The sequence below is a fragment of the Bombina bombina genome, chromosome 4, assembly GCF_027579735.1.
Source record: "Bombina bombina isolate aBomBom1 chromosome 4, aBomBom1.pri, whole genome shotgun sequence".
NCBI lineage: Eukaryota > Metazoa > Chordata > Amphibia > Anura > Bombinatoridae > Bombina > Bombina bombina.
Genome location: NC_069502.1, coordinates 791,847,907 through 791,868,264, shown reverse-complemented (window position 1 = coordinate 791,868,264; position 20,358 = coordinate 791,847,907). Strand labels below are relative to the sequence as shown.

The 20,358-nt window shown below is 39.5% G+C and overlaps 1 protein-coding gene across 1 annotated transcript in view; it reads right to left on the bottom strand.

Annotated features, from left to right (window-relative positions):
* LOC128656987 (gastrula zinc finger protein XlCGF17.1-like) overlaps positions 1-20,358 on the bottom strand; it is a 159,078-nt gene that overhangs the window by 136,963 nt on the left and 1,757 nt on the right. Inside the window, exon 2 of the mRNA XM_053711196.1 lies at positions 1,615-1,730. The gene's annotated coding sequence lies outside the window, so the exon portion shown is untranslated. The remainder of the gene's footprint in view (positions 1-1,614; positions 1,731-20,358) is intronic.

The following is a 20,358-nucleotide window of genomic DNA, read 5'->3' as shown; positions in this document are numbered from 1 at the left end:
ATTTGTCGCTTTGCAATTAAGTGTATGATAGTTTTATTTCTAGTATAAAAAAGTATAAAACATAGTTTTACATCTAGTGGCTCTGCAACGATGAAAACATTTTCTCCTACTTAGCCAGGTACTACTTTTCTTTTCATGTAAAAAAGATGGAGCAACATAGTTCCCAATAGTTTTAGCTTTTTTAGCAACAAATTTAAAGCCTTTAGTCTTTACTTGATCTAAAACTGCAGTCAAAATTGGTAAACTTGCCTTAATTATATTACAGATATGTTTATACTCCAAACTATATGGAGTGCTGAAAATAATTTTAATATCTTGCATATTTTTCACTTTCTTTTTCCTATTAATTTTCGTCTTTTTGTATCTCAGAAGTGTCTCTTGTGGAATCTCATCCACTAATTATTTTGTAGTATGTAGCAATTTATCGCTGTAACCTCTGGCTGCCAGCCTCTCTGTCAAAATATCACATTGTTGTTGATACTTGACTTCATCAGAGCATACACGTTTTACTTTAATGTATTGGCCCTTAGGAATCGCTTTAAATACGTGGTTAGGGTGGCACGATTTAAAATTTAAAACAGTACAGTATTAGCACCATTTGGTTTCCTATATAAATTTGTTTCAATTTGACCAGAACTGAGATTTGCCTTCAACTCTATGTCCAAAAATTAAATGTCTTGTGAACCTACAAAGGTTAGGTTTAAATTCATTAGTATTTAAGTAATTAAAGAACGATTCCACTGAATTTTCATCTCCATCCCACACCAGTAGGAGATCATCTATAATATAACGACCAAAATATATAATGTGCTTCTTAAAGGGGTTACTATCTGCATGGACGTGAAGCAGCTCCCACAATCCCATATAGAGATTAGCGTATGAGGGGGCAAAAACTACCGCCATCGCAGTTCCACGTCTCTGCAGATAGTAGTTAACGTTTAAATAAAAAATAATTGTGTGACAACAAAAATTCCACTGTGAGAAGCAAAAATTGTTTTACATCCTCAGAGTAATTTGAAAAATTATGTAAAAAAAAGGATATAGCTTTTATCCCCATCTGATGTGGGATGGAGGTATATAATGACGATACGTCTACAGTAACAAATCTATATGTAGATTTCCAACTGTTTTCAATACTTGAGTAGAGTCTCTTATATAGCTAACCAGGGGCTGTAAAAAAGCATCAATTAATTCAGGAGGTAGGTTCCAATAGAGATACCATGCCCGATATAATGGGCCTCCCCAAGGGGTGTACAGGGTCTTTATGCAAAAAATAAAAAATGGGAATATTGGGTGTTTGTGGCAACAGTATATATATATATATATATATATATATATATATATATATATATATATATATATATATATATATATATATATACATACACACACACACATATACATATATACACACACAGTATGTATAAAAGTCTTCCTGCAGCCCCTGCACTCACAATCAGCAACTGCCCAGGGTGCATTCAAAGCGTATTGACAAAAAAGTTATAAGGGAAGCACTCGCCAGGTCTTATATTATAACAATGCAATTTATTAAATCAGTGATGTTTCGGAGCTATTAACTCTGTCCTCAGACCATAAAAACATACAATCACATACCTGACTCTTTTATCCCTTCACCAAATCACCCTGCCGAAAACCGGAAGCACACTGGCGTCCTAGCCACACCACTGCGCAGGCGCAGCCTGTTGCCCTGGTAACCAGCCACGGCGTCTCTAAAACAATTTTTCAGAACAGCAGATCAATTAGCATGACATATCAACACAACTAAGCGATATTATTTATACCATCCTATTTACCTTAAACATCGTACAAGTATAATTCTTAGGTATTACATATTGGTAATAAACATATAACATATTAACCATGTAAATTACTAGCTAAATATAAATAGAGGCGAGATCCTATTCTCTAAATTTGGAAACTAGATTCAAAGGGGAGAAAACCCTAAAAACAGCTATATATACAAATCCTATTGAAGATTTTTCTATTGCCAGACTAGCAATAACTGATAGGGGGCCACTGATAACTAATAGCAGACTGTTTAAGAGGATAATTTATAAGAAACAGTGCCAGTCAAGATGGGTATTCAAACCTCTGGGCACCAAAGTATTCAGATTGAATATCCACCTTGACCCGCACTGCAACAACATCCTACCTCTATCCCCCACTCTAATAGGAGGGGGGATGTGATCAATGATCACATATCTCAAATCTGAGACAGCATGTCCATTCATGGCAAAGTGCCGGGCCACGAGTTGTTCAGATTCTCGTTTGCTTATAGCGGCCCTAATGGAAATACGATGATAGGCCATGCATGTCCGGAGATCATCCACAGTTTTCCCGACATAGAATAACCCACACGGACAGTGTAATAAATACGCAATATGGGTCGTTGTGCAGGTTACTCAATGCCGTATTTTGAACTTCTGATTTGTCCCTGGGTGGAAAAAAAATGTTGTAGTTAATAGTCCATTACAAGTAGTGCAACCTGCACACTTGTAACATCCTGGTTTTACTTGTTGCAACCATGTTGCTGTTTTTAGCTGGATACAGGATCAACCTTTACCAACATGTCCCTGATGGAACAGATCTTCTGTATCCCACCTTTGGGTACTGCATCTCCTTAAACGGTAACCCCTGGTCAGATTTAATGATATGTCAGTCTTCTTTTACAAGCTAAGTCAAATCTCTTTTGTCTGCAGTATACATCGTTCTGACAACAAACCAAGCTCTTTGAGAAACCAGCTTCAGTTTGCATTATTATCCAAATATGGTACAATTGAAGTGCAAAACTGATGGGTCATTAATTCCTAAATATTTCAAATGCATAATTTATGATAACACATTTAGCGTCAGTTCACCTTTTAATTAAAAAAAAACAAAAAAGGATTCATTAGAAATTAAAACTTAGCTTTAAACTAATCAAAATTCTGGTTTCACAGATGCGTGAGTCATTTCATTTGCAGAATGTTTGTACTTACATAAGTTTGTACTTATATGACAGCAGCTGAGCACAGTCAAATGGTCACCCAACTACACTTTGCTTGTATTACTGGTATCCAATAGGTTAAATCTCAGATACATATGCAATAAAAAAGTCCAAGTGATATATGAGTTACCGGTAACATAACCCAACATATTAAATTTGTGCAGTTTGTATAAATATCAGGGGGTGAACCTTTTTGAGAGCATGTGTCAAAATTTGTTACAATCCTCCGGTCCATACTGTGAGGCCTATTTACAAAAGGTCTTGCGGACCTGATCCGACAGTGCAGATCAGGTCCGCAAGACTTCGCTGAATGTGGAGAATGTGAGCTGCTGGTGCAATGCCGCCCCCTGCAGACTGGCGGCCAATCGGCCGCCAGCAGGGGGGTGTCAATCAACCCGATCATACTCGATCGGGTTGAATTCCAGCGATTCCTATCCGCCTGCTCTGAGGGTTATGGAGCAGCGGTCTTTGTGAACGCTGTTTCATAACTGAGCTTGATAAATTGGCCCCATTGTGTTAGCCTAACAAACATTTTTAGCAGGAGGAGGGGTTAAAAAACTAAATTTATTTTTACCTGAATCACACTGCAAAGCCGAGAGTTCAGAAACTCTCCTAGCAGAAGAGATAGCAATAAGAAACAAAACCTTCTAAGATAACAACTTAATATCTATGGAATGCATAGACTCAAACAGAGCCTGCTGCAAAACTTTAAGAACAAGGTTAAGACTCCAAGGAGGAGTAAGAGGTTTAAACACAGGCCTGATTCTGACCAGGGCCAGACAAAAAGATTGAACATCTGACACAACCACCAGACGCTTGTGTAACAAAATAGATAATGCAGAAATCTGACTGACAACCCTTTCTCCAGACCTTCCTGGAGAAAAGACAAAATTCTTGGAATCCTGACCATACCCCAAGAGTAGCCCTTTGATTCACACCAATAAAGGTATTTGCGCCATACCTTATGGTAAATTTTACAAATTACAGGCTTGCGAGCCTGCAGCATGGTCTCAATGACGGACTCCCACCGCCAGAACTAGGCGTTCAATCTCCAAGCAGTCAGCTTCAGAGAAACGAGATTTGGATGGAGGAATTGACCCTGAATGAGAAGGTCCTTTCTCAGAGGTAACCTCCAAGGTGGAAGAGATGACATCTTCACTAAGTCTGCATACCAGATCCTGCAAGGCCATGCAGGAGCTATTAGAATCACCAACGCTCTCTCATGTTTGATACAAGCAATGACTTGTGGAAGGATCGCAAACGGAGGAAACAGGTATGCTAGACCGAACACTCAAGGAACCGCCAGAGCATCTATCAGAGCTGCCTGCGGATCTCTTGACCTTGAACCGTACCTTGGCAGCTTGGCGTTCTGCCGAGACCCCATCAGATCCAACTTCGGCACCCCCATTTGAGGATTAACCTGGAGAATATCTCCGGATGGAGAGCCCACTCCTTGGGATGAAATGTCTGTCTGCTCAGGAAATCTGCTTCCCAGTTGTACACACCTGGAATGTGATTGGCAGATAGACAACAATTGTGGGCTTCCGCCCACTGAATAATCCAAGCCACCTCCTTCATGGCTAAGGAACTCCGAGTTCCTCCCTGGTGGTTGATATAAGCCACAGCGGTGATGTTGTCCAATTGGAACCTGATAAACTGGGGTAGGGACAACTGAGGCCAAGCCATCAGAGCATTGTAATCGCTCTCAACTACAAAATGTTTATGGGGAGAGCAGACTCCTCCCGAGTCCATAATCCTTGCATCTTTAATGAGCCCCAGACTGCTCCCCAGTCAAGCAGGCTGGCGTCCGTGGTCACAATCACCCAGGAAGGTCTTCGGAAGCATGTGCCCAGAGACAGATGCTCCTGAGAAAGCCACCACGGGAAAGAGAGACTCTTGTCGACTGATCTAGATCTATCCTCTGAGACAGATCTGAATGGTCTCCGTTCCACTGCCTGAGAATGCATAACTGCAGAGCTCTCAAATGGAATCGAGCAAAGGGAATGATGTCCATGGAAGCAACCATCAGAACAATTACCTGCATACATTAAGCTACTGATGGCTGAACAGTAGACTGAAGAGAGAGGCAAGAGGAAAGAATCTTGAATTTTCTGACCTCTGTCAGAAAAATCTTCATAGATAGGGAATCTAATATGGTCCCTAAGAAAACCACCCTTGTATCTGGAACAAGGGAACTCTTCTCCAGATTCACTTTCCATCTTTGGAATGTAGAAAAGACAACAAGATCTCTGTATGAGAGTTTGCTTGTTGAAAAGATGGCGCCTGAACCAATATGTCGTACAGGCAGGACGCCACTGCAATTGCAAGAGACCTGATTACTGCCAAGAGAGCCCCCAGAACCATTGAGAAAATTCTGGGAGCTGTAGCAAGGCCAAACGGAAGAGCCACAATCTGAAAGTGTTTGTCTAGAAGGGCAAATCTCAGGAACTTGTGATGATCCCTGTGGATGGGAACATGAAGATACGCATCCTACAGGTCTATGGTCGTCATGAACTGACCCTCTTGGACCAAAGGAAGAATGGAACAAATGGTTTCCATTTTGAAGGATGGTACCCTGAGAAACTTGTTGAGGCACTTTAGGTCTAAAATGGGTTGAAAAGTTCCCTCTTTTTTGGGAACCACAAACAGATTTGAATAAAATCCTAGACCCTGTTCCCTTACAGGAACTAAAACAATCACTCCCAGGGAGGAAAGGTCCTGAACGCAGTTCAATAATGCCTTTCTTTTTACCTGGTCTGCACACAATCTTGAGAGGTGGAATCTGCCCCTGGGAGGAAAAGCTTTGAATTCTATTTTGTAACCCTGAGATACTATGTCCAAAGCCCAAGGATCTGGGACATCTCGTATCCACGCTTGATAAAATAGGGAAAGTCTGCCCCCCACTTGATTCGATCCCGAACAGGGGGCCGACCCTTCATGCTGACATAGACTCAGCTGAGGGTTTCTTAGATTGCTTCCCCTTGCTCCAAGACTGATTGGGTTGAAGAAGACTTGAACTGCTCCTGCTTAGAGGCGGAAGAGGAAGACTTTTGACCCTTGAAGTTACAAAAGTAACGGAAATTACTTTGACATCCTTTAAGTTTGTTCTACTTGTCTTGCGGTAAAAAAGACCCTTTTCCACCCGTAATATCAGAAATTATTTCTGCCAAACCAGGTCCAAACAAAGTTCTACCCTTGTAAGGAAGCGCTAGAAGTTTGGACTTGAAGTTAATATCAGCAGACCAAGATTTTAACCACAAAGCCCTGCGAGCTAAGATAGTGAAGCCAAACATATTGGCCCCCAGTCTAATAACTTGCATATTAGCATCAGAAATAAAGGGATTGGCTAGTTTAAGAGCCTTAATCCTATCTTGGATTTCCTCCAACAGAGTCTCTTCTAAAATAGATTCAGACAAGGCATCGCACCAATAAGATGCTGCACTTGCTACTGTGGCAATAAAACTGCAGGTTGCCATTGAAGACCCTGATGAACATACCCCTTTTTCAAATAAGCCTCCAGCTTCTTGTCCTTGGGATCCTTGAAAGAGCAGCTATCCTCTATAGGGATTGTAGTTCTCTTAGCCAGAGAAGAAATAGCCCCTTCTACTTTAGGCACCGTGCGCCATGAATCTTTAATGGAGTCAACAACAGCAAACATCTTTTTAAAGACTGAAGACGGGGAGAAAGGTATCCCTGGCTTCTCCCATTCCTGTGAAATAATCTCTGTCACACGGTCTGGAACAGGAAACACTTCCACAGAGGAAAGAACGTCATTATTTATTAAGATTACTAGATTTTTTTATGGTTAACCACGACAGGAGATTCAGAGTCGTCCAGAGTAGCCAATACCTCCTTTAGCAAAACATGAAAATGTTCAAGCTTAAACCTGAAGTTCACTTCTTCAAACTCAGACAAAGGAATTATACTGTCAGAATCTGAGATTTCACCCTCAGAAGCTACCGACGAAACCTCCTCATCAGACTTATGAGGGAGGGCAACCTGCGTAGCAGTAGGAGGAACAGAAACCTTACTATCTGAATGTTTAATTTTCCTCTTGCGTTTTCCTAGCATAGGAAAAGCAGATAATGCTACAGATACCGCAGAAGATACCTGTGCAGCAAAATCTGCAGGCACATACACTCCTCCAGGAGGCTGAGAGGAACCACAGGACACTGCATGTGACACCAATGAGGCTTGGGACATTTGAGGAGAAGGCAGCGGCAAAACCTGAACAGCATTATCCTGGGAGACAATAGACTTAGAGGGCAATAATTTGTCCTTACATTCTAGCGTTCTAGCTAAACATGTGGCACAAAATTGCATGGGCAAAACAATCTGGGCCTTTAGACATAATAGACACTTGTCAACTATAGACAAAAAAACTACCCAGATGAACTAAACACTGCAGCAACCTGCACACCTCAGATAACCTGAGGTGAACTTACCGCATACAGAGGATCCCCAAAATGACTGCACCGGAACTGCTGGCAACTCTCCAAAACGAAGGACGCTCAGAGACGGACTAGTTTAACTTCTACTGCTGCAACAGCCGGCACAGCACACAAGGCAGCTCCTATGTGACTCCACACCGCTCTGAACGGAAGTGTAAAAGATCACGTGACAGGCAGAAACAGGGAACTGCGCAAAACTAAAAGCGCACGCTCCCTGCTTAAAAAAGAAAGCGGTTTAAATCTGAAAATTGAAAAATTGTCCAACATGCCCCAAATAAACTTATACACATAAAGCTAAAATAAATAAGAGCCATATAGGGAAAAAACTTCCCCAATAAGAGATTTAACCTATTAATCCCCTCACATGCAAAAGTGTTTGCCCACTGCCACAATAATCCTAAACATAAAGGATAATAAATTAGTCCCAAAATTCTGCAGCGTTAACTCCTTAAAGGGACAATGAAACCACATTTTTTTCTTTCATGATTCAGATAGAGCATGCAATTTTTTCAAAAGTACTTTTTATTGAGGTAAAGTCATAAGTAAAACAGTACATATACATAAGAGATTCATGGCAACATGCCGATATGACATACATCGAAAAAGCAACATAAATGACCAGTATAACAGACATGTCTTTAGAATTATGTACATTCCTTGAGAACCATCCAAGGAGGATGTTCCTTAGCCATGAGTTATACCTCTTTTTCAATATAATTTTTATTTTACATCAGCATTACATCAATTTTTCCCAAGGAGTGCATCATTAATAATTATTGTATGCCATTTATTCATCTACCTTATCTTAAACTAAAGCTCTAAATTATAAATAATCAATTTTTCTTGAAGGTCATCCTTGACCAGAGCAATATGCATGCATTTTTGATTTCAATTAACTCAGTTAATTATAGTTACAATTGAATACTTGCTAAGCCAACCATGATAACAATCAACATAACTAAATAAATCAATTATCCTAGCAAACTAACATCTTTTTTTTCCCTTTCCTCTTCCCTTCTCTTTCCCTCTTTCTTCAGGGAAAAAAATTGTTACATACAATTCATTACATCTACCTCGTCTTGATTTAACTAAAGCTCTAAATTATAAATGATCAATTTTTCTCGGGAATCATCCTTGACCAGAGTAGTTTACATGCAGTTTTGATTTCAATTAACTCAGCTGGTTATAGATACAGTTAATTAATTGCTAAGCCAGTCATAATAACAATCTAAAAAAAGTGAAAATAAATTAGACAACCACATAAACAACCAAACTAACAAACCAATACCAAAAAAAAAAAAAAAAAAAAAAAAAAAAAAAAAAAAAAAAGGGGAAAATTAATTAAGAAATAAAAAATTAAAAAAAGATTTCTCCTGTCCCCCCCTTCCAAACCCCAGTCCCCCCTCACCAAACATCCAGCAAAACCAATTCAGAATTTCTGAATGGATAAATTAGATGATCTATTTCAGAAGGTGGGAACATCCTGATAAATTTTGCCCATTTACTGAAAAACGCTATTATTTCTCGTTCTGAGGATAGATCCGTTGCTTTTTGTTCGATTAGGCATTGTTTTTTAAGATAATTCTTGAGCTCAGTAATTGTAGGGCTATATCTATCCTTCCAATTTCTAAAGATTAAATTTCTAGCTGCTAGAATAGTTAAGTTTACTATTTTGGAGTCGGTGAAGTCCCTATTGTTGTTCGACAGGAAAATAATCATGGGTAGCGAAAGTTTAATATATGTAGTCTTCATCCTTTTAAGTAACAGATATTCAGTTTTACACCAAAATTGTTTGAGTCTAGGGCAATTCCATATCATGTGAATTAAATCCGCTGCCGGTAAACTACATTTTGGGCATTTATTGAAGTTTAGGTTATGCCACCTGTAGCCTTTGTCGGGGGTGAAATAAGTTTGATATAATAACTTTATATGGGACTCCCTCCAAGTTTCTGCAATTGTAGCATCATTTGCTAATCTTATAGATCTAGCTACTTGTAATTCACTCTCTATATTAATATTACTAAGTATTGTCCATTTATGAGCTATTTTCTCTAAATTCACATTTCCTTTATATGAAATCATAAGGGTGTACCAGGGTGATATGGAAAACAAACCTGCTCTGGTCAAAGCCACCTAATTCTCCAATCTTCCCCAAGTCCATTTCCAGGGGAACTTATTTACTAATTGTAAAGTGTAATGTCTAGCTTGGAGAAAGGTAAAAAAATCCTGATTGCTCAGGTTGAAATCGTGTTTCAGTTCCTCAAATGATTTAATATTACCTGTCTCTGGATTAAGAAATTGTGAAACCAATTTTAGTCCCTGATTGTGCCAATGTCGCAATTTTACCGATTGAGATCCCTCTTGGAATTCGGAATTCCCTAGGAAAATTTGATATCTGGGTATATTGATATCTACTTCTAACAGTATAGCTATTTTTCTCCAGGCAGCAATTATCGTATATATAGTTTTGAAGATTTTCACTTGCTTAGGGATCAAATGAAGTGAGATGTGAAGCATAGATGTGGGCAACAGAGGGTATATTATACTGGCTTCTAGGTCATAATCTGAAAAATGATTTGTTCCCGCGATCCAATCTGCTGCGACTCTTCCTAGGAACGACAAATTATAGAGATATATATTAGGCAATGCCAGACCTGCCAACTGCCTAGGAAGATATAACCTTTGCAAGGATATTCTGGGTTTTTTTGATTGCCATATAAATTTACGCAATGCAGTGCTAAATTTCTTAAAGTCATATGATTTTAATCTAATAGGGATATTTTGCAATATGTAGCAGATCTTAGGCAGTATTACCATTTTAAATAGTGCGATACGTCCAGTTAATGAAAGTGGTAAATTCTGCCAATTTCTCATCTGCGTTGTAGCTTGTAGGAGAATTGGTGATATATTCAGAGAGTACCATTCCTGAGGATGAATAGAGATCAATACTCCCAGATATCTAAACGTTTTGGTCACTACCTTGAAAGGGTTATCTATATAGGAGTTTTCCTTCATTCTTAGCCATAATAATTCTGATTTCATGTTGTTCATTTTGTAGCCTGAAAAATAACCAAATGTTTCAATTATTTCCAGTAACTTTGGAATGTTAACTAGGGTGTTTGAGATGTAGACCAAAAGATCGTCTGCATATAAGGCTATCTTAACCTCCTTATTAAGAATTTTAATGCCCTCGACTTGTTGTCTAATTTTAATAGCCAGTGGCTCTATTGCCAAGTCAAATAGTAAGGGAGATAACGGACACCCCTGCCTTGTACCTCTTTTTAATCTTATTTTTTCTGATACTAACCCATTAGTAATTAAACTTGTAGATGCTTGTAGACTGATTTTTTTTTTTTTTTTTTTTTTTTTTTTTAGTTTTCAAAAGAGCTTTATTTTGATAGACAAAACATACACGGCATAAGTTAAATGTGCACATAGTACATCGAAGCTGATACAATATAAAGCTTAATCACAATAGTCTATTGTACAAACTGTTTAACGGTGAAAGGCATGCTTATGATCAGTCAAATCAACACTTGAAGACACCTGTTAATTGCAGTGTATGCCTTAATTGTTCCCAATTTTCTCAATATGCAGACCACTCTTGGGTCTATGACAGATATATATATGGTCAAAATTGGGAATATATAGCGGTGAGGGGGAGAACTAGGGGTAAGGAAAACAAACAAATTGGATAAAACATTCTTACAATAGGGAACGTATCTCAATTTTCTAATTATATAGACTCCCCTTGGGCCTGTGATAGATATACATATGAACAGTATTGGGAATATATGGAAGTGAGGGGGAGGGCAAGGGGCAAGGGAAACAAACAATTTTAGTAAAACAATCTTGGTATGATACTTTGATCCCAATTTTCTAGCTATATAGACCTCTATTAGGCCTATGACAGATATACTATTAATCAATATTGGGAATATATAGAGGTGAGGGAGGGAGTTATAGGCAAGGGAGACAAACAATTTAAATATGACAGTTTTAGTATAGTAAGGAACATTGTACATGCTTGCTCAGACAATATTGGGCTTATAAACATGAAAACTGAATCAAATATAAGCAAGAGAAGAAGCCTATTATAAAATAAGTGCGATTTATGTGGAATATAAGAGATGGTAGCAGTGAGTCAATTTTTCTACTATGCAACTCTGCAATGCTTTGAGCAAGAATGATCTTAAGTTCGCCTAACTTAGGGATAAACTTCCAACAGTTCAACTAATCACATTATGAAATGGAACATAAATAAAAAGTGGTTGATTAACTTAGAGATATATCTCAACAAATTAACATCTCACAGTATGAAATTAGGCACTACCATTGCTAGGTTACCAGAGTCCGTTTTACGTAGCATTAGATGAAGGCTATTATTGTCATCCCTGGGGTCAAAGTCAGATGCGCACTGTCAGAGAGTTGCCTCTGCAAGTTACCCCACTCCTCTCTTCGAGGTATGATCGCCGCCGTGTGAACAGAGGCTGTGATGCATAGAGCTGACCTGAGACTTGCTTGATATAACGCTGGTTCTATGGAGATCATCCCAGCTGTGGTAATAAGTGAGATGCTTGACCAGCTTTGGTCGCTGCACGTTCGGGTGGGCCCCCCCAAACGTCTGTGCTAGTACAACATGTACCGATGTCTTCTTTTTCCTCAGTGTTTCAGTCCAGGTATTACCCAGTGCACGGCTCCTTATCTTCATCTTTGTGGGTTGGGCCATTAGTGCCAGTGCTGCCGACTCCGTTGTTTGCTGTCTGCCAAGAGAAAAGAGCTCTTGTGGTCCCGGGTGTAGATCCGCTGCGTAAGCACCCCTCTGCGTATCAGAGGCTAGTAGATCACTCCTCAGATTATGCGGATCCCCCACTTTGTGATTAGCGTTGTCAGGTCCGGATTTCTGGTCCGCCTTTCTTTCCTGTGAGTCCTTAGAATATGCTGAAGCTTCATGTTCAGGGCTTAAGCACTTTAGCAAGTGATCGTACGGTGCTCTCTCCAGAAGTCTGTGCATTGAAAGTTCAAGTTGCGCAAACAGTTCCTCATGTCGCATCATACATCTCCCTTCCGCCATGTTTATGTCACTCCGCTGAATAAAGATGCCTCTCCTTCACTACAGGGGTTTTAGAGCTTTTTAGTTATATAGAGCGATAATGTAGCTTGATGATTGTTTAAGGATGGGTTTTGAAGAGGTTCAGTAAGCCAGTTTACCTAGCAGCACTGATAACCCGGCTCTTCCCGGGGGGAGGTGGATGCCTAGTAATAGGCCGCCGCCTTAGGCCTTTATATTCCAAACTGGGTCTCCAGCGTCATATGCACAGCTAAGAAAGTTAATATGGGTCACAATTAGCAGTATTGTGAGTCCTTTATGTAGTCTATGTCTAGTCTTGCCGTGTAATAGTAACAATCGGCGGATTGTTAAGGCTTCTGCTTGGAGCTCTCAGGATGTGCGTCCTACCATGAACGCTGCTTGGACACGCCCCCGTAGACTGATTTTTTTAACTAGGTTGATAAATATATTCCCCAGTCCAAATCGTTCTAATGTATCGAATAAATGTTCATGATAGACCCTATCAAACGCTTTTTAAGCGTCTATAGCTAAAATAGCTTTGTCTGGGTAGGTCGGAGGTAGTCTTTTTTCTGAATTATTAAAATAATCAATAATCAGAAGAAGTTGTCTTATTTTAGCTGCTGAGCTGCGTTTGTATAGAAACCCAGCCTGATCACTATGAATGATCTCAGCTAGCCCTCCCTGTAATCTTTTAGCTAAAATAGAAGAAAATATTTTATAGTCAGAATTTAATAAAGCTATAGGTCTATATGATTCCCTTTGTTGTGGATTTTTTCCTGGTTTGAGTATTAAAGTGGTATAAGATTCCACAAAGTTTGATGGAATTTGAGTCTCTTCTAAAAAGAAATAATTAAAAAGTTTGGTTAGCTGGGGGGTAATTGTTGTTTCTAAGCTTTTATAGAATTCGTTCGGGATCGCATCGGGACCGGGGGCTTTCTTAGTTTTTAATGTTTTTATTGTTTGCATTACTTCTAATTCGGTTATTGGAGCGTTTAATTTAGCTTTAAACTCAGTATCACACTTTGTAATGGGTGTATCCTTCCAAAATTTGTCTTGTGCATCTGTCTTAGATATAGAGGTGGAGTATATGGCTTTATAGTATTGCAGGAAAGATTCTGAAATTTCCTCCGTTGTGGTGAGACTATTCCCATCCACCTGCAGACATTCAATTATGTTGGACTGTTTGGAGTTTTTTACCAGTTTAGACAATAGTCTGCCTGATTTGTTACCATATCTGTAAAACTTTGATCGATATTTTAATTCCATTTGCGTTGTTTGTGAGAATATAAAAGTATCTCGTTCCTCTTTCAATTTGACATATTTTTTCCAATATTCCTCTAGTGGGGAGATCAGGTATCTATTGTATGCATTCACAACAGAATTTAATAATTGTTTTTCCTTTAAACATGCTTTTTATTTTATTTTTGCGGTATAAGAGATAATATCACCCCTTAACACGGCCTTCGCCGTTTCCCAGATAATTGGTAGACTAGGCACCGAACCTTCATTTAAATTAAAAAATTCTTCCATTTTATTTTGTACCCAATTCTTATATTTCTGATTATTTGTTAAGTATTTTGGGTAGAAGAAACGTGACCCTCTTGATTGGTTCTTTTGAGTTGGAATATCTAAAGTTATGGGGGCATGATCTGAGATACATATTTCCATGATTGCTGCCTTAACTCCTATATTATACAACTTGTCGTTTACTAAGAAGAGATCTATTCTCGATAAAGATTTAGATGCCTTCGAATGACATGTGTATCCTTTATAATCTGGGTTTTGAGCCCTCCACACGTCCCTTACCGCAAGATTATGGAAAATAGTGTTAAACAGTTTTGCTTCTAGATTATCTTTTTTAGTCTTTCTTTGTGTGTTACCGTGTCTAAATCTATCTAAGGGGCATCGGGGGGCCATATTAAAATCACCCGCTATCACTACATAGCCTTCTGCTACCTGTAACATTTTGGCTTGGAGGGAGTCCCAAAATCGTTGATCTATTACATTCGGGGCGTAAAGGTTACAGATGGTGTATAGTACATTAGAGATTTTCAACTTTAATATTATATATCTGCTATCTATATCTATTATTGTGTCTACTATCTGATAAGATATCTTTTTACCCAATAGAATAGCAACCCCTTTTTTTCTTTTTAGTGACGGAGCAAATATTACCTCCGCTACCCATGAAAATCTTAACTTCAGGGATTCTTCACTGTTTAGGTGTGTCTCCTGTAATAATGCTATAGATGTTTCGAATTTCCTAAGGTGAGCTAAGATCGTTTTTCGTTTAATTGGAGAGGTTATACCCCCTATGTTCCAGGACGTTATTCTAATTGCGTTATTCATTTACCATTGTCCGTGGAAACCCAGCCCCCTCACCCCTCCCAAGAACAGGAGAGGGGGGTAGGGGGGAGAAGACAAGAAGATCAGCGGGGGCCTACAAGGGAAGGATAGCAAGGCAGGGGAAGGGGGGAGAGGGAGAGAGAGAGAGACAGGAGAAGGAAGGAGAAAAAAAAAGAAAAAAAAAAAAAGAGGGGGTAAAAATAAAAAATAAATACATAATCTGTTCTATATAGTGAAGCAGGGAATGCATTCCCCATTGCATTATAGACTTGTTATTTCTCACCCACATACTTTATATACAGGAGATAAATAAAAAAGAAGACAGAATGGGGAGAGATGCTTAGCAGTTTATCCCCTGTTCCACTAATTTTTTCTCCGCCTCTTCAACTGAGTCAAAAAAAAACATTTGACCCCCTAATAACAATTTAAGTCTAGCAGGATAGATGACAGTGGCCTGCCACCCTGCCTTAAGCATCTTTCCACAGGCCGGGGAGAGCTCCCTCCTTTTTCGAGATGTCTCTATAGAGAAGTCCTGAAAAAGCAAGATTTTATTGCCCTTATACATGATAGGTTGGTTTTTACGATAATATTGTAGAAATAATATTTTGTCCTGAAAGTTTAAAAATTTTGCAATAATTGGTCGAGGTTTAGAAGTAGTGTTAGGACTATCGGCAGCTCTCCCCAGTCTGTGGACTCTTTCAATCAAGATAGAGGACTGGGATTCTGGAATTTTAAGAATTTGAGGTAGAATATCTGTCATTACTTTCATAAGGTCTTCCTGCTTAAAAGGGTCTGGGAATCCAATAATTCTAAGATTATTTCTTCTTGACCTATTTTCTAAGTCATCTATTTTTGCTTGTAATTTTATAATTTCACTCTGGGTGTCCTCAATCTGGGGTATATGAGAGTTTGTTATGTCTTCTAAATCTGAAATTCGTTGCTCGACTTCTTGAAGTCTCCTAGAGTATTGTCTCACTTCTGTTGTTAGTAGAGAAAAATCATGTTTCAGTTCATTTTTTAGAATATCAAATTTAGGAGAGATTGCTTCAAGGATATTAGCTACCAAATCCTGGTTCTCTTGTGATACTACAATTTTTGGGTTTTTTAATGTGGTGACTTCACTCAGATTTTCTGCTGTGATTTCTGTTGTATTCTTGTTCTTACGTTCCCTATTCTTGGACGTCATGCCTTGATTGTGCTTAATAGTGATAGTGGGTGAGGTGATATATTTATCCATTAATTAAGGGCAAGGGTGTGAGTCCTGTGGTTAAGTGTAAAAGATCCCCCCTTGGAAGAGGGGAAGTCGTGGTCTTGGTGGGGGAAAAAGAAAGGAAGGGTGAGACAGGGAAGAGAAAAAAAAAAAAAAAAAAAAGAAAGGGATAAGTGAACGTGCTATGTGAATTTTAAGGTGCAGTATATTGCCCCATGTGATGACAGTGAGTTCTTATTGAAAAAAAAAAGAAAAAAAAAAAATTCGTGAGAAAAGTGCATTAAAGTGATAAAGCAACCAAGTGACAACCAATTTAATTAATCAAGAGATGGCGGCCAGTGGGAATAAATTCTGTTAACACAAGACTTTAAGTTCTCTTTTTTTTAGATCCAATCCTCCCTTTCCCCTTCCCTCCCCTCCCTAGCCACCTATATCTTCCTTTCCTTCCTCTTTTCTCTCCTCTCTTCCTCCTTATTATAAGGATTTAAACAGGTGGATGACTGCGGGGCGGGTAAATAAATGGGGGATTATTAAGTATGACCTAAATCAATTATTTATATCATTTATATGTATTTTTCTTTGACTACTAACCTTATCTTGCTACTGAAGGAAAAATTCTATCTACATACCCTTTTTAGGGAGGAAGAGAAAAGAAAAAACAAAACCAGCAGAAAACAACAGGAAAAACAGAAAGGGAGCAATGTTACAATTATAACTAAGCAATACCGTCCTCTAATATGCATAAGCAAATGACCAGAAACTTCATAATATAGGACAATTTTAAAGTTAGTATCAGGGAAAAAAAAAAAAAAAAAAAAAAAGAAAGAAAAAGAAAAGGGGAAAAAAACAAGAGCACAATAACAGATAATCTGGAGTATTTTAACTATAGTAATTCTGAGGAAGTCTCCACGATTATTTAGAGTATTCTCCTCTTTTTCTTCTTTCACCTTCTCCTTGCTTCTGCGGCTTTATTCCCAAGGATCTATGAATTATTTTAACATTGCAATATGTCCTTATTCATATGATGGTGATATAATTTATGAGCATTCATGAGGGTTTCTACAGTCCTTGACCCCCATAGACTTTAATACTGTTCTGTTCTGCAGGATTTAGACTGATGATCCTTTATCTATCACATATCATCCCTGGAGGTACAAACTATATTCTTTGTAAAAAAAGTTCCACTCACCCCTCTTGCGCTTTGTTGCTCACAGCCTCTGTCGCCAGCAGCGTAATGTCCCAATGTTTTAGGCTATCCACTAAGCCAGCTGTCTCGGGCTTCTTAGATATACGAGTCCCCACACCTTCTATGGGGACCTTCCGTCTCCTGACTGCACTCCAATCTGTTCTGGAGCCTGGACTTCTCCCGGGCCTGCTCCGTGCAGCCGCACCACTCCTCCCTCCGTCAACGTGTCCGGCAAGTGACAGGACTCAGCCTCAACCCCAGCAGCGTCAACTCCGAAGATCACCGCACCGCCCGCCCCCACACGCAGCACCGGTGGGTGGGGCAAGCGGCCAAGGAACCAGGTCCGCGGCAAGACTCTCAGGTAATTATTTGGGAGTATGGCTGGGATTTCTGACTTTTCAATAAGTTATCTTTACTTGTGTCTCCCGCTGCCAATCGACCGGGGGAGCCTGTTCAAGTGGGCCAACAAAGTCTTGCGTTTACCACCCCCTCACACGCAGCAACGGTGGGTGAGGAGGGAAACGCTGGCGACAGGCTGTGTGATCTTTGGGGTGGGTGGTGTATCAATAACAGTTCTGCCTAGAGAAAAAATAATATAAGCTGAGTTGGCTGTCTACCCCGTACTCCCAATGTGAGAGGGGGGGGGATTTTCAAGGTCTTTTCAGCCTAATTGGGAGCTTTGTTCATACAGCCTTCAGAACCTAGCTCCGGGCAGATAGTTTTTTCAGCGTCGTTGGTGGTATACGCTGTAGGAAGAATTACCCAGGCAATGTAGAAAAAACTGGCTGCAGTTCTCCTCTTCACAGAGCTACCTGGCGCGAAAAGAACCGCCTCTGGAATACCTGCAGGGGAGATTCACCTGCTCTATGGACAGACTCCTCCTCTTCCTCTAGAGCATGCAATTTTAAGCAACTTTCTAATTTACTCCTATTATTATTTTTTCTTCATTTTCTTGCTATCTTTATTTGAAAAGCAAGAATGTAAGTTTAGAAGCCGGCCCATTTTTGGTTCACAACCTGGGTTGTCATTGCTGATTGGACAGCACCAATACACATGTGTTGTCCAGAGTGCTGAACCAAAAATTGTCTGGCTCCTTAGCTTAGATGCCTTATTTTTCAAATAAAGATAGCAAGAGAACGAAGTAAATTAGAAAGTTGCTTAAAATTGCATGCTCTATCTGAATCATGAAAGAAAAAATTGGGTTTAGTGTCACTTTAAGTGCAAGTCTCCTTCACATAGAAGACAAAAAAGCACTTACCTGCAGTCTAGCTGTCTGGCAGGAAGACACCTCACAAGGCGTGAAAGGACACATAAAGAAATAACAGAATAACCAAACTCTGGCTTTCTATAACAAGGGCAGCAATATGTTAGGAAACAAAGTAAGCACTACCACACAACTTCCTAGCTGCTTAAAAGCCACCACTACTCTACTGAAAAGATTGACGTGGACTCAGCTAGACTCCTCCATTGACAGAGAGAATGACTAGAGATTATGGGTAGGGGAGTGACACTTAACAGCTTTGCTGTGGTGCTATTTGCCTCCTACTGCTGGCCAGGAGTGATAATCCCACTAGTAATTGAATGAAGTTGTGGACTCTCCATATCTTAGGAAAAGAAAAGGTGTTCTGCAGTGAGCTGGAGGAGGGGGGCAGGGAGCTTTATGTCCTGTCAGGGTAGCATAAATCAGAATTTAGATAAAACAGCCCCCCTTACCTTCACTGAATTCTCTCCTGTGTGTAGCGCACAGAGGCTGTCGGCACCGCACTCGGGGAGGAAGGAGGGGGTGGAAGAAAACGGCTTTTAGCAGGAACCCTAGAGAAACTACTGTTCCTGGTTCTCGCTGAGGACTGTCCCATGCTTAGTCTACTGGGCGACGCTTTGGTTCCAGTTTGCTGATACAGCACCTACAGGTGCCTGCTATCTTGTAAGTACAAGCACTTGGGCACATTTCTTCTCTGTCTAGATGATATTTGGCCATGTTGGTTTGCCTTCTTTGTCTATCTAGGCACATTAACACTGGTAATCCTGATGAATCCTGAGTGTTTCCATATTGAGGATCAACAGTTTGCTGGACTACCAGTTGGGTGCTACACGTTTGTGAGTATTCATTTGCAACTGTTTATCAGCTTTATACCTGTGTTGGTGGTACTAGGCCATGGTGGCGCCTCTGTTTTTTACTCTTTTCAGATTTTGAACAACAGGACAGCCATCCTTTGACAGAGTGCTGACTCGACGTTTGGATCATATTGCTATTTTGGTTTTATGGACTTTTTTTATTAATATTTTTTTTTATAATTTATATTATATATATTGTTTTATCATCACGATTTTGTTATTTAATTACTGAATGGTATGTTTGCAGTATCTATAAATTTGAGGTTTTATTTATATTAACAGAATTTGGTTGCCAGGTTTCAACAGTCATCTATTATTAAGGAAGCGCCCCCTAAGGGCGTGGTGTGTGTCCTACACATCACTCTCTAACACTTTTTTATATACAGGGTTTGACCCCCTTCATAGGACAGACATGTTTTCAGGCTGGCCCAACAGTTTCTATGGCAAACAAACTGGTGCCAACCTTGCCACTTCATATATTTTGCCTTTTTTGAATGTTACTTGTATTTTAAAAGGGTTAAAATAATTTTGGCCACTGATTTCTGCGTGGATATATATAGGGCATGAGCCCCTTTATACAAGCCACATGTTTTCAGATTAGCCCAAAGACTTCTATGGCAAAGATACCCTTTCAAAATACCAGTTACTTTTCTAGAAAAGGTAAAATATGTAATTTGACATGGTTTGCACCAAAAAAAGCATTGGTGAAGTGGCAAGGTTGGCACCAGTTTGTTTGCCATAGAAACCGTTGGGCCACGCTGAGAACATGTCTGTCCTATGAAGGGACTCAGGACCTGTATATATCCACATAGAAATGAGTGGCCCAAATGTTTTTAACCCTTTCAAAATGCCAGTTACTTATTCAGAAAGGGTAAAATATATGATGTGGCAAGGTTGGCACTAGTTTGTTTGTCATAGAAACCATTGGGCCAGTCTGAAAACATGTGGATTATATGAAGGGACTCACATCCT